At 43.1% G+C, this 15,542-nt stretch overlaps 1 pseudogene; it reads right to left on the bottom strand.

Annotated features, from left to right (window-relative positions):
* Positions 1 to 13,770: 13,770 nt before the first annotated feature.
* Positions 13,771 to 13,888, bottom strand: LOC126485318 (5S ribosomal RNA; annotated as a pseudogene).
* Positions 13,889 to 15,542: the final 1,654 nt, after the last annotated feature.

Genomic DNA, 15,542 nt, shown 5'->3' with positions numbered 1-15,542 from the left:
ATAGATCTTTATATTTTTGAGAAAAAGTGCATTTCGAAAAACATTACGGGATATTGTTTGTACACGCCATCCCGTTCAGTGCATTTGGTGAGTCGTGGTACAAGCTTATTTACGCCCTCCTCAAAGAACTCACGCGCCACCTACTTCCCCCACTTCACAACCTTTTTCTCCATCCTTTCCATCTTGAAAATTTAATTCCACTCATATTTGCCTTCAGGTAGGTGAAAAGATTATATCCTGAACACCCTGAGTCAGGGGAATACGGGGGTGGTTCAAAACATCCCAACCAAATAAGTCCAAGGCCACCCAGGTGGCTAAGGTAGTGTGAGGACAGGCGTTGTCTCGCAACAAACACACTCATTTCGTCAGAATTCCCCTCCTTTTATTCTGAATGCTCCTTTCGAGTTTTTTTTTCTGGCCTCACAATACTGTTGTGCATTGATGGTCTCCCCCTAAGGCAGAAATTCGACTAAAATTATGCCTTTTCGGTTCAAAAACGGTGAGGCCAGGATTTATCCCGAAATTGTGATTTTTAATATTTTGGCGGACGGGGAATTTCCTTGCCTTCCAGTTGAACTCGCTGAAGAAAGTCGCGGGCGCTATCAACCTGATTTCTCTTGTGCTGCTCTCTCAGCTGTTTTGGGACCCATCTTGAGTACAGTTTCCGGTATCCCCAGAGTTTCTGTTAGGGGTTCGCATAAGAGAGTCCTGGAGAGTTAGGGAAACATTGCAGAAATATCATCCACAGACAATTGACGGTCTTCACGAACTGTTTCCTCAATTTTTTTTGCACCAACTCATGAGGCAAAATAGATGGTCTTCCACTCCTCTGTTCGTCATTAACATATGTTCCGCCTCTACTAAACTCCCTATACCACCAAAACACTCTCGTTCTATTAATAATATCTTCGCCGTAAACTGTTTTGGTTCGCAGAAAAATCTCGGTAGGTGTTGTTCCTTCCGCGAATAGGAAGCGAATCACAACATGTGTCTCGCACTTGGTGGGATGTTTTCTACCAACGTCTTTCACGCAGCTGGGCACTAATACGTGAGTTTACGTACTGCCGTGTTTCTGCAATGCTTGGTTTGCTCAGGGGATCACACTCTGCCAATCAGTGTTGCCAACCCTCAAAAAACCACAGCCCGTTATGGTCTCAGTATGCTTACTTTTTGAACACGCCTAGTAATAAATGCGTTACTTCAATCGAAACTTCATGTGTCTTAACCATGTTGAAGGAAAATTTCGGGCGTTCAGCTGCAATGTGCGTGAAGAAAAACTACGAGACATTTAGTTCATGAGGACAAATTCGTTGTAAATAATTAGCAACAACCATGCACAAGTAGAGTGAAATAATCATTGCATCTCGTAACACCATTATCCTCTTTACGGGAGACGGCGTTCCATGGCATTCTCTTCAGTACAGCTAACGCCTACATCATCGCCTTGTGCTGACAATATTTCTGCGAGGAACGATCACTCTTAGCAGTTAAGCCGCCAAGAGCAGAGGGAGAGAGAGAGAAACGACTACGATTTTGAGTCTCTGCATCAACGCTGACAGCTCCGGGGGGGAGAAAGCCTTTGTGCGATCTTTTATAGCCGCAGGCCCATCCGCGACGTCCTTTAGCGCGTAAAATTACCCGAGAGGGCGAGCAAAATCAGTTCGCGAAACCGCTGCCAACAGCACTTTGAATAAATGGCGTGCAATCTTGGCTCTGGTCTCAATTACGGCGTAGCGACTGCTGTTTCACGCCGGGAACTTGGCCCTAAGGGGGCTTCATAATGGATTCTGACGGCTACGATCCGTTGTTAGGGGCAATAAAGAGGAAGATTCGTGGCGGAGGAAACTCCGTTTACTTCCAGATAAGCTGAAAATACGGCCCATCCGCGCCAGCGTGAAGAAGATCCTAAATTTTGAAGTACGGATGTGAAAGGGCGACGTCACTAAATTTTAGAGCTCTTTTGAATTAATGTTTGCATATGTCGTCTTTGTCTCCCTAGTAAACTCTAGTCGTACACTAAGGCGTCAAATATTTTGCAGAATCCACCGATACTTCTTTGTGAAATAGTTTAAATGATTAGAATGAGACGGGCTGTTGACAATAGACTTCTTTACTATTTCAGCTATTTTATTACTGTCTCTCTGTGTGTTTATCGTTCATACAAAGGACATGAATTTATATATTCAATGCACGAGATTCCACTCACAAAATGGTTGTAGTTGATGAGTATCTGCAGCAATTTCTAAAACAGTTTCGTTGTGTGTTATTCTGTCCGTTTGCTTCGACCTATTTGCACCACAAATGGCTACTAATTAATAAATAGTCGCCTGTTTCCCTCTTATTTTCTTATAGAAGAAGTGCTATTTAAATTCTATAAGAATGAAAAACAATGGCATGACAATCTACTGGCAAAGTGGACTTATCTTTTACCTCTATTAATACGCGATTAATTTTGTAGCATGTTGCACTGATCACAAATTAATTTAATTGATTTTAATTCTTGTTGTGTATGTTAGATGCCATAAATTTCACTAAAATCGGTTAATTATGAAGCGACGTTAGTAAATAACTTGTTCCATCAATTCACATGCAAAATAAATCTTGGCACCTTGCAGCCTGCAGTTCTGTTACAAAATAGATATACAGGGTGTTACAAAAAGGTAAGGCCAAACTTCCAGGAAACATTCCTCACACACAAATAAAGAAAAGATGTGATGTGAACATGTGTCCGGAAACGCTTAATTTCCATATTAGAGCTCATTTTAGTGTTGTTAGTATGTACTTTACTTCCTCGATTCACGGCCAGTTGGCCCAATTGAAGGAAGGTAATGTTGACTTCGGTGCTTGTGTTGACATGCGACTCATTGCTCTACAGTACTAGCATCAAGCACATCAATATGTAGCATCAACAGGTTAGTGTTCATCACGAACGTGGTTTTGCAGTCAGTGCGATGTTTATAAATGCGGAGTTGGCAGATGCCCATTTGATGTATGGATTAGCACGGGGCAATAGCCGTGGCGCGGTACGTTTGTATCGAGACAGATTTCCATAACGAAGGTGTCCCGACAGGAAGATGTTCGAAGCAATTGATCGGCGTCTTAGGGAGCACTGAACATTCCAGCCTATGACTCGCGACTGGGGAAGACCTAGAACGACGAGGACACCTGCAATGGACGAGGCAATTCTTCGTGCAGTTGACGATAACCCTAATGTCAGCGTCAGAGAAGTTGCTGCTGTACAAGGTAACGTTGACCACGTTACTGTATGGAGAGTGCTACGGGAGAACCAGTTGTTTCCGTACCATGTATACCATGTACAGCGTGTGCAGGCACTATCAGTAGCTGACTGGCCTCCACGGGTACACTTCTGCGAATGGTTCATCCAACAATGTGTCAATCCTCATTTCAGTGCAAATGTTCTCTTTACGGATGAGGCTTCATTCCAGCGTGATCAAATTGTAAATTTTCACAATCAACATGTGTAGGCTGAAGAGAATTCGCACGCAATTGTGCAATCACGTCATCAACACAGATTTTCTGTGAACGTTTGGGCAGGCATTATTGGTGATGTCTTGATTGGGCCCCATGTTCTTCCACCTACGCTCAATGGAGCACGTTATCACAATTTCATACGGGTTACTCAACCTGTGCTGCTAGAACATGTGCCTTTGCAAGTACGACACAACATGTGGTTCATGCACGATGGAGCTCCTGCACATTTCAGTCGAAGTGTTCGTACACTTCTCAACAACAGATTCGGTGACCGATGGATTGCTAGAGGTGGACCAATTCCATGGCCTCCACGCTCTCCTGACCTCAACCCACTTAGACTTTCATTTATGGGGGAATTTGGACGCTCTTGTCTACGCAACCCCGGTACCAAATGTAGAGACTCTTCGTGCTCGTATTGTGGATGGCTGTGTTACAACACGCCATTTTCCAAGGCTGCATCAGCGCATCAGGGATTCCATGCGATGGAGGGTGGATGCATGTATCCTCGCTGACGGAGGACATTTTGAACATTTCCTGTAACAAAGTGTTTGAAGTGGCGCTGGTACGTTCTGTTCCTGTGTGTTTCCATTCCATGATTAATGTGATTTGAAGAGAAGTAATAAAACGCGCTCTAACATGGAAAGTAAGCGTTTCCGGACACATGTCCACATAACATATTTTCTCTCTTTGTGTGTGAGGGATGTTTCCTGAAAGTTTGGCCGTACCTTTTTGTAACACCCTGCATACGATAAATATTTTAAAGTACCTCCAAGAGGATTGTAACTATCAATAAATATTACCAACCTTAGGCATAATTTCTAAAAAGGAAATGCAAAACGAAAATTCACATCGTATGATAACAACTTATTGAATAGATGTATAACTGATCAGCCAGAACATTATGACCACCTACGTAACAGCCGGTATGTCCACCTGTGGCACGGATAACAGCGGCGACGCGTCGTGGCACGGAAGCAACGAGGCCTCGGTAGGTCGCTGGAGGGAGCTGACACCACATGTGCACGCACAAGTCGCCAAATTCGGGGCAGGAGACGATGAGCTCTGAATCACGTTCAATCACATCCCAGATGGGTTCGATCGGGTTCAGATGTGCCGAGTTGGTGGGGAGGGCTGGCAGCACATCAATTGCAACTTCCCAGTGAGTTCTTCGAACAATTCCACCATAATTTTGGCCTTGGGACACGGCGGACTATCTTGTTGAAAAATGCCAGTGCAGTCGGGAAACATGATCGTCCTGAACGGGTGTACGTGATCTGCAACCGGTGTACAATACTCCTTGACCGTCATGATGTGTTGCACGAGCTCCACTAGACCCATCGATGTCCACGTGAATGTCCCCCAGCGCATACTGGAGCCGCCGTCAGCTTGTCTCTGTCCCACAGCACAGGTGTCAAGGATCGGCATGATAAAGAAGGTATCGGGATTCATCAGACCTCGCAAAGCTCTGCCACTGTGCCAATGTCCAGTTCCGATGGTCACGTGTTCATTTCAGTCGTAGTTGCCGAAGTTGTGGAGTTAATATTGGCACATGCATGGGTCGTCGGCTGCAGAGGTCCATCCTTAGGAGTGTTTGATGCTCTGTGTATTCAGACACACTTGCACTTTGCTCAGCATTAACGTCCGATGTTAATTTCGCCGCAGTTCGTCGCCTCTGCTGTTTTACCAGTCTGCCCAGCCTACGAGGTCCGACATAGGCAATGAGGGGTGGTTGCCCAACACCGCGATGTCTGAACGTGGTTTTACACTGGTTTCGCCACATGTTGAAGACACTCACCACAGCACTCCTCGAGCACCCAGTAGGTCGTGCAGTTTCCGAAACGGTCGTGCCAAGCCTCCGGGCCATCATAATCTGCCCTCGGTGAAACTCAGATAGACCGCGCGCCTTTCCCATTCTACACAACGGACAGCACTGTCACTGGTTCTGCATGCTCTGTGCATGTGTCTGAGTAGCAGTCGTTCATCACCAGGTGACGCAACTATGGCCTGGACGGTTTTGTATCCATAGTAGGTCGGTGGTCATAATGTTGTGGCTGGCACAAATAATAAAAAAAAGTATGGAAATCCAAACAATGTTGTCGTAAAAAGAGTATGTTATGTTACGCTATATCCAGCTTGTAACATATGAAAAATTAGGATGGAGAACAGTAGGAGAGGAAAAATCTCTTTGGACCATGGGAGTAGAACTAAGTATGCTTAGGACTGCTTGTGACTTTTGGTCTAACGGCTGCCTACACACAGGGGCTAACATGTTGTCATCATGCCGCTCCCCTTTCCTAAACGACTCTCTCTGCCATTAACAGACCCCCTCCTATCGCCCTCCCCATTCTCCTTCTCTCCCCTACCACCATTTCTATTTAGTCTTTTAAATATGCAAATCGAAGTGCCTCTAAACCAACACATATATTTAGCCCACTCATAACTCAGTTGGCGATGCCCACATCATCAACACACTTATGTTTAGGCAAATCCGGCTCACAAATTCTGTATCGACACAGAAAATCTGGAGAAATTTGCCAATATTGTCCTATTAAACTGCACACGGTATAACGTTTCATCTCTTTAGCCCCCCATCATGCGAAAATTCCAGTAAAGTTGGCGATGGCGTAAATATGTCCGATGCATGGAGACATTATCTACACTTACAGAGATACTCTGCAAGCCACTGTACGGCGCGTGACGGAGAATATCCTGTACCATGCCTAGTCATTTTCTTTCCTGTTTCACTAGGAAGTCGAGCGGGGGAAGAACGACTGTCTGTATGCTTCCGTACAAGCCCTAATCTCTCGTATCTTCGTATTCCTTACAGGCAATATATATTGGCGGTATTAGAATCGTTTGTCAGTCAGCTTCAAATGCCGGTTCTCCAAACTTTCTCAACTGTTTCGCGAAAAGAACGTCGCTATCCCTCCGGAGATTCCCATTTGAGTTCCCGAAGCATCATCGTAACATTTACACGTTGTTCGAACCTACCGCTAACAAATCTAGCAGGACGCCTCTGAATTGTTTCGAAGTATTCCTTCACTCCGACCTGGTACAGATCCCAAACAGTCCAGCAGTACTCAAGAATAGATCGCTCTAGCGTCCTATATACGGTCTCCTTTACAGGTGAACCGCTCTTTCCTAAAATTCTCCGAATGAACCGAAGTCCATTCGCCTTCCCTACCACAGTTCTCACGTGCTCGTTCCGTTTCATATCTCTTTGCAACGTTACTCCCAGATATTTAAGCGACTTGAGTGTGTCAAGCAGGACACTGTATTCAAACATTACAGATTTGATCTTGGTACTCATCCGCGTTATGCAACTAGTAATTACCGATACAGCACGAGAATGATGTTGCGGCCATCCCATCCCTGCCATGGGAAGAAGATCTCTGATTGGCCTAGCTGCAAGAAACTGGTCTAGCTTAGGGAGGAGTTGATAAATATCATTAAACGAGCTGATATGGAAATAAAATACTGAGCTGTGACTGAGCCAAATTGTGTTAACTTAGAACTCTCTGATAGGCATATTTCCAAGAAATTAAGTATAAAGGGAGGCATGAGTTGGAAGGGGGAGGGAGAGGGAAGTGGTTAAGGATGGAGATCGTTGCTTAGAAAAGTGGAGGAGTACGTGTAAGAAATCATTCACGAAAGAGGATCGTACACACATACCGTCGTCTGACTGTCGTACGGACTCCCACATGGACGACACGGAAATTGGCATCTGTGGTGTAGAGAGACAACTGAGAGAATTAAAACATGTAAGTCACCACGTCCAGAAGGAATCCCAATTCAGCTTTACAGACAGCACTTTGCGTCACTGGCCTCTGCATTTATGGCGAATCTCTCGCCCCGCGGAAAGTTCCACGTGAATGGAAAAAAAAGCACAGGTGACCCTGGTATATACGAAAAGTAAAAGAACTGATCCGCATATTACAGACTAATATCCTTAACATCGGTTTGGTGCAGGATTTGCAAACATATTCTCAGTCCGAATAGACAAATTTTGAGACAGGAAACCTTCTGTTCACAAATCGGCACGAATTTAAAAAGCATGGCTCAACTTGCCCTTTCTTTACATGATATCCTACAAACCATGGATGGAGGGCAAAAGGCACAATCCATATTCTTAGATTTCCGGAAAGCATTTGACACGGTACCCCACTGCAGAATGCTTACGATGGTACGAGCCTACGGTTTGGGTTTCCAGATATGTGGGTGGCTCGAATACATTTTAAACAATAGTATTCAGTACGTGGTCCTCGATGGCAATGGTTCAGCAGAAACGAGGAAAGTGCGATGGGATTGCTTTTATTCTCTACATACATAAATGACCTAATGGACAGAGTGAGCAACAATTTATGGCTATTTGCTGATGACGCTGTGGTGTGTACGAAGGTGTCGTCGTTGAGTGACTATAGGAGTATGTGACTTAGATAAAATTTCTAGTTGGAATTATGAATGGGTGCTTGCTCTATATGTAGAAAAATGAAAGTTAATTCGGATGAGTAGGAAAAAACAATCGTGTAACTTTCAAACACAGCATTAGTAGTGTGCAGCTTGACAGTCATTTCGAATCATCTAGACGTAACGTTACCAAGCGATGTAAGTGGACTGAGTACGTCTGGTTGGTAGTAGGGAAGGCGAATGGTCCCTTCGTTTTGTTTGGAGAATTTTGGGAAAGTGTAGCTCATCCATAAAGGTGAAGTCGTATAGAACGATAGTGCGACCCATTCTTGAGTACGGTTCAAGTGTTTGTGATCCCAATCAGGTAGGATTAAAGGATGACATCGAAGCAATTCAGTGGCGGCCTGCTAGATTTGTTACTGCTTGGTTCGATCAGCACGCGAATATTGCGGAAATAATTCGTGACTTCAAATGGGAAGCAGTGGAGAGAAGACGATGCTCTTTCCACAAGTCACTACTGCGCAGATTTAGAAAACCGACATTTGAGGTCGACTGCAGAGCGATTCTACTGCTGTCAACGTAAATTTCGCGTGAGGACCACGAAGATAAGACATGAAAAATTAGGGCTCATACGGAGGCATATGGACAGTCGTTTTCTATTTGCGATTGCAACAAAAGAGGTAATGACTAGTGGTGGTACAAGGTAGCCTCCGCCATGCACCGTGCGGTAGCTTTCTGAGTGTGTTTGTAAATACAGATGTCATATGTTACCTCAGCATGTAGGTAACCTGTCGGTCAAAGATCAAATCTGATCCAAAGAGTACCTTGTTCTCCTTCCGCAGCCCAAGGAGTACTGAGATACAATACTGACAACAAGGAAACTTTTATTCAGAAGCAATGATCTTACATCAGTGTTTGCTATCGATCTATGAACGATGATAGTAATGGCTTCATGCGAATTATGTAATAACATTTTTATATACGGTTTGCTTTAGAGATGCACTGCGCTTTTCAAGAAACCTTCCAAGAAATGTAAATTCCATTGGCCTTTCCGACTATTGCTTTTAGATGTTAGTCTCTCTTCGTCTTCTAGTGTTATCACTTAATATTTAGATGATTTAATGGTCTGCAGAAATGTGCCACTAAGATGATAGTACGGTAACAGCGGCTTCTTTCTCTTCGTAATGGATATTATCTTGCATTTATCCACATTTATAGATAATTGCTATTGATTAAAACATTTGGAAATTTAGTCAAAATCTTCTGGATTTCCTCACGATTGTGAGACAATAATGTAGTTGAAGTGTCGAGCGTATTTCAGAAGTCTAAGCAAAATTCAGAGTGGCATAGTAGAGCTGTTTTGGAATAACACAGCATTGTGGTGGAAACGCACACAATTTTCGATCACTCCCCAAAAGTGTAGTTACCAAGTGCTAGAAGAACATCTGCTCCGTTATGCAGTAATGACTGTATTAGTCCCCTCTAGTAGCTGACAAACCGAATGTAGATGGATTGGAATATATTTTGTTACTCAACTGACCTATTAAATGTTTTCTCCCAGTACAGTTAAAGAGATTGTTTAGCTGGTTGGTACAAACATTAACCAAATTTACACGCAGTCTCTAAGTGAGGAGAGAATTTCAGAGAAATGATTGTCAAAGTGCCACTTTGCTTATACACTTCTAGATAAAATTATTTTCCGTGTCACAGAAATCATATTCGTTTTCCTACTAGGATGGGGTTGTCATGAAGATTTAGTTATCATATCTAAAAAATAAAATTACCTGACTCATTTTTTGTGTGTTCGCTGATACATGTCAGCAGTCCTTGTACACACCGATACAGTACCGTAGCAAGCCGCTAGAGGATACAAAACAAACCTGCGCAACCCATTGGTAAAGTGAGGTATCGTGCGGTAATTCGTTTCCTACAGCAGCGGAAATGCTGCAGTCGTGTCACGACAGTGCAGATGGTTTCTCTAGTGCTCTGGCGTGATAACCGCCAAATAAAACAGATGAAATAAAACACTACGTAAAATTTTTCATTGCAGAATTGTGAGAGTGTCACTACACTTTTTAGGTAGTATGTGACGGGCTAGAAGTAATATTGACAATAAATGAAAAAAAAAAATGAAAATTGTCATTGACTGGTGGCCGTGTCAGTGCGACCCGAATGTGTATGTCTTCTTTTTCTCCTTCGTAGCGTGCTATGTATTTTCCTGCTGCGTCATTTTTCAGTGTATCCATTGTCTGTGGTTAGCTACTATTTAATCCCCTCATCTCTTTCTTGATCTACCTATTGATCTTTTTCCTATTGGTCGATAATTCATTACTATTTCAGGCATTGTTTTGATTCATTCCTGTGACATCTCTCCATTTATTCCTACAGTCCTCGATTTGTTTATTTATGCTTCCAAGTCCTAGTTCTTGTCCGACTGCCTTACTCATTATTATGTCAGATAGTCTATAGTCTGTTGCTCTTGTTAAAAAAAAAAACCATTTCCGCAGTTTGTATTCTTCGTTCAATTCCATCTCTTACTGCTCAGTTGTCACTATCATGAAGTATAGGTAGCATCCCATTATTCTGCAGAATTATTTTGCAGAACTTTATTGGGATATCTTTCCTCACCTTTCTACTGGTCGTTATGTATTTCAGCCTACTAATATAATTCAATCTTTCAGTTGTTTCCGTACGTCTTTCTCGTTTGTGAAGGACATAGTGTTTCCCAAGAAGCTGAATTCATTCACTTTCTCTATTTTCTGGTCGTTTATTACTATTTCGCTTGAGCTTCAAAAGCCATGACTTTCGTTCTTTCGGTCGAGAATGTAAAGTTATAACTCTTGGCAGTACTGTTTAACTGTTTTTATTCTTTAATCACGGCAATCTTTATGATAACAATTACTGTTAACATTATATTGTATATAATTACTTCACAAACTTCACGGACTTTTATGTGATCAGTCTCTTAGTGTCTTATGTACCTAATGATGTCACAGCTTTCTATAACATGTGGCATTTATTTCTCTCCTATAGTAATAATTGTAGCAATTTTAACACAGCTAATTCTTAATTTTATTATCAACATCCGAAGAAAGCCAATAGTGTGGATTTTTAACTCTTTTGTGTGATTAATCATAACATTTCTTTTGCAACCACCTTACACATGAGATATGATTATGCTGTAAGATAACAGATACCGTTTCTGTTAAATTTTACTTAATTACTTCACTACATGTTGTATAAGTATTCATTTACTGTGATACCTGTGGAATGACAATCCAACTTTGTGTGATCGCTGTCATCTGTTACCTCGTTATGGTGCACAGTTCTTATTTACTCATTGTTCGTATTTAACTTTCTAATTGTTTGAATGCAATTTTTAATTATTATTAACCCTTTAGCATCATTTCTGCACCAAAGGTTTTGTTCTTACTTGTAACGATTATAATCTCACAATTGATTTATCGCACTGTACTGACGCCAAGTACTATGTTTTCGTGTTTATCTCTGTTCGTTCAGTGGCCCTGTTCGCACAGTTTACCGTACGCAGCATAAGTGTATGCTCGGCATATTAGTCGACCACCTGGGAGTGGGGGCGCTTCAGTCGGCTTTTAATGAGTTTCTAGCGTGATACGAGGGTTGGGACTTAAATGTGGAAGGCGTAGTATACCGTTAGCAGAGCCTGTTCTGTTGATGGTGCGAATGGAGTGGTCTACTGCCTGTCGAATCTCTGGAACAGTTCTGAAGCGAAAGCCACGAAGTGGCTCCTTCATATTCGGAATCAAATCAAAGTCACAAGGTCTTAAGTCCGGGGAGTATGGTGGATGGTACAGTACTTCCCAGTCCCATCGACCGAACAGAGTAGCCACAGCTTGCGCTGTATGCGCCCGCGCATTGTCGTGCAAAATGATGGGTGGGTTGCGCAGAAAGTGTCGCCGGTTCTTTCGCAAAGCTAGTCGCAGGTTCAAATGGCTCTGAGCACTATGGGACTTAACTTCTGAGATCATCAGTCCCCTAGAACTTAGAATTACTTAAACCTAACTAACCTAAGGACATCACACACATCCATACCGTAGGCAGGAGTCGAACCTGCGACCGTAGCGATCGCGCGATTCCAGACTGTCGCGCCTAGAACCGCTCGGCCACTTCGGCCGGCTGGTCGCAGGTGATGCTCCAAAAACGAACAGTAATACTGTGCATTGATGGTCTGCCTTGGAGGAACGTAATTCGTTAGGATAATACCATCACAGTCGTACACGAGAATCACCATAACTTTAGACCGCTCCATTCGCACGTTCAACAGAACAGGCTCTGCTAACGGTATACTACGCCTTCCACATCGCTGACAACGGATTCTACACAACGCTGGTGACTACTGTGAAGGACAGTGACAGGTGGAAACATGTAACTGTTTTGTATCGGTTGTGAAAGTTGCCACAATTTAAGCTCCAACCCTCGTATTTCACGAGGACACACTGAAGCGCTTCATAATATATGCACAACTGTCTTTAAAACATTCACAGTGCGATGCATTTTCCTTAGTCACCACTGTACTTGTTTACTGTAACGTCACCACGTGTTTCCAATAACGGCCGCAGGAGGACAAGTGTAATAATATCGTGGTCGGGTAGTGCTTCCACCAGGCGGTTGGCAGAATGTTCATGATCATTGTTTACAGATTTTGTCTTCATCGTTACATACGACAATCAGACCATTTATATCATGATACTGGCACAGCTCGGCGAGGATCTTATATGAGACTGTTGGTAGCGTCAGTTGATTATTTTATTCTTTAAGATACTACAGCTTTCGCGTAATTTCTTGGTTTTGTTTACCTGCAGGCAAGCTGATGATGTTCTAAGAATAAAGCCGGTCGTGGTACAATAAATATATAATACAGCTGTGGTGATTTTCATTTATCATTAATATGAATCAAAATTTGATTTACGCAGCTTTTTGAAGCATGTGCTTGATATCAGCTATAAGATTGTGATCAGGAGAAAAGTTTTCATTATATAATTTCATTTGTTAGTTTGGATGAGAAACTCTATTTACCTTCATCCATTGTCTCAACATATCGTCAATATACAGGTTGGCGCACGAAATGTCACCATTTTGAATTTGGATGAACACTTTACTGTCGAGAGGAATTCAAAGTATCATATAGTACTATGGAAAACACTCTGGAGAGTCGTTCTAACTCACTCTCCTCCCGCACAGGCCATGTGCGCTCAAAGGTACCGACTGGCCGCCATGTCATCCTCAGTTCACAGGTGTCATCGGATGCGGAAATTGGGGCGCATGTGGTCAGCACACCGCTCTCCCGGCCGTATGTCAGTTTACGAGACCGGAGCCGCTACTCCTCAATCAAGTAGCTCCTCGCCGGCCGGAGTGGCCGTGCGGTTCTAGGCGCTACAGTCTGGAACCGCGCGACCGCTACGGTCGCAGGTTCGAATCCTGTCTCGGGCATGGATGTGTGTGATGTCCTTAGGTTAGTTAGGTTTAATTAGTTCTAAGTTCTAGGCGACTGATGACCTCAGAAGTTAAGTCCCATAGTGCACAGAGCCATTCGAACCATTTTGAAAATTACAGGTACTTAATCTGCAACAGTTGCGTATATTTTAGTTACAAAATTGATTTTTTACATAATTACTCAAAAACTACAAGAGGTAACTTAACGTGGTCTTTCAGTTATTATTTTTGGGGTGAACTGAAGCATAAAACAAATTTTCATGTTTCTAAGTCCATTATTTAGCGTCTATGATTTTTCCTAAAAACGTGCATTTCGGTGTTAATTTTTGTTCTATGGTTATGGTGCTCAGAGCCAAGTAGCTCCTCAGTTTGCCTCACAAGGGCTAAGTGCACCCCGCTTGCCAACAGCGCTCGGCATACCGGATAGTCGCCCATCCAAGTGCTAGCCCAGCCCGACAGCGCTTAACTGCAGTGATCTGACGGGAACCGGTGTTACCACTGCGGCAAGGCCGTTGGCTTGTTCTAACTCAGCACACGCTTAATGTTCACCATTTTGATTCCTATCTTCCTGTACACGAACACTGACTTAAGCGATAACCCTACGGCACATGTCTTCTGCGCTTTCACATCAAGCTTGAAGAATAAGGCGTCTGAGCTCCATCAAATCTTCTGGGCATTTCGAGAAAATCGTTTAATTTATGCACCCAAAAGAAAGAAGTGACATAGGTTGAGGTTTGGATTATTGGAGGGGCAAAATTGTCCGTAATTGATAAGACCAGTAAATCTGAGTGAAATGATCTGCATATTGAAATGCTCGTGTAAGAGATCCAACACATTGTTTGCAGTATGTGGCCTGTTGGGCGTATTGAAGGGGAACGCAGTAGCAAGAAGCTGTCGAACGAAATTATTGCGGAGCATGCTCAAATAACGCGCACTGTTCAGTTTTTTCAAAGAAGAAAGGTCCAATATTTCAGTGACTGAAATCTGTGAGCCACACCGTAATCCTAGGAGGATGGTGTTGTCGTTTATGAACCACTTACGGATTTTCATTAGCCCAAAAACGTATATTTAGTTTGTTAATCACAGAAAACTGTCCTCTTATGAAAAGCATAAGTTGTTGACACTTTGTTCCCTACCCCCCGCCTCCGGACAGACAATACTAAGTATCTCTTGCGTTCTGGAGTGAGCTTCTGAGCAGATGTATTGGATGGGTACATCTGGAGGTCACTTTTAAGAATCCGCTGAACGGAGTGGCTGGGTATGTCCAGTTGCACTGTTGCCTTTCTACGCGAGTTGCCGAAGCTTCTCTGCGTAGCAGAACGTATTGCTTCAGTATTCTCCGGCTAACAAATAGGCTTCGCCCGAGATCTCTACGCTCCCACCATTGATCCTTCCCATACGAGCTGATCATACAACCTGTGAATGGTTATCTTGCCAGTGGCCCACCGTGTCGAAACCGCCTCTGACTTGCAAACGGTACTATTCGTTTCGTGAAATAGTAATATAACTGCTGGTCGCTGCTGCGTTGTTAGTTGTCCATTGTCGGCCTCCTAGCAAAAGTATTGTGAATTACGTGTCCTTTCGTAACTCTTTTGATTTTTCAAGCTCTACTGCTACTGCTGTTGATATGATCAACGTCATATATAGTATCGCTCATAAATTACGTACAAAACAAATGGTGACAATTCATGTGCCACCCGTACTTATCAAAAATTCTGGAGACAAACCGCATCGTTGCACCTACTGCTGAAAGCAAGCGGTACAGAACTGCTGAAACTAGGCCTATGTGTGTCTACCGCAGGTTTGTTAGTTCGGCAATCCACACGAAATGGAAATATATTAGACCTTGAAGCGGCAAACGGACCTGACTTTATCGACAGACCCAGTACAGGAATAGGCACTAGCGATAATGATCTCATCACAGCGACGATGCTTACTAAAGTTAATAAATCATTCAAGATGGCTAAGAGAGAATTTAATCTGAAAAGAGCACATAAGCTGTTGTTACCACCATACTTACAAAATCGATGGACATCTTTTAGTTCCACTATGATGGGCTGGTAGCGTACCGTAAACAGTGATTCGTGAGTCTGCAAAAAGATTAACTGACGGAGTAAAACAATAACTTGTACCGTCATATTTTAGTGAAGGATTTTGCGAGAACCAAGAAA

The sequence above is a fragment of the Schistocerca serialis genome, chromosome 6 (genome assembly GCF_023864345.2).
Source record: "Schistocerca serialis cubense isolate TAMUIC-IGC-003099 chromosome 6, iqSchSeri2.2, whole genome shotgun sequence".
NCBI lineage: Eukaryota > Metazoa > Arthropoda > Insecta > Orthoptera > Acrididae > Schistocerca > Schistocerca serialis.
This window is presented reverse-complemented; position numbering and strand designations above follow the sequence as displayed.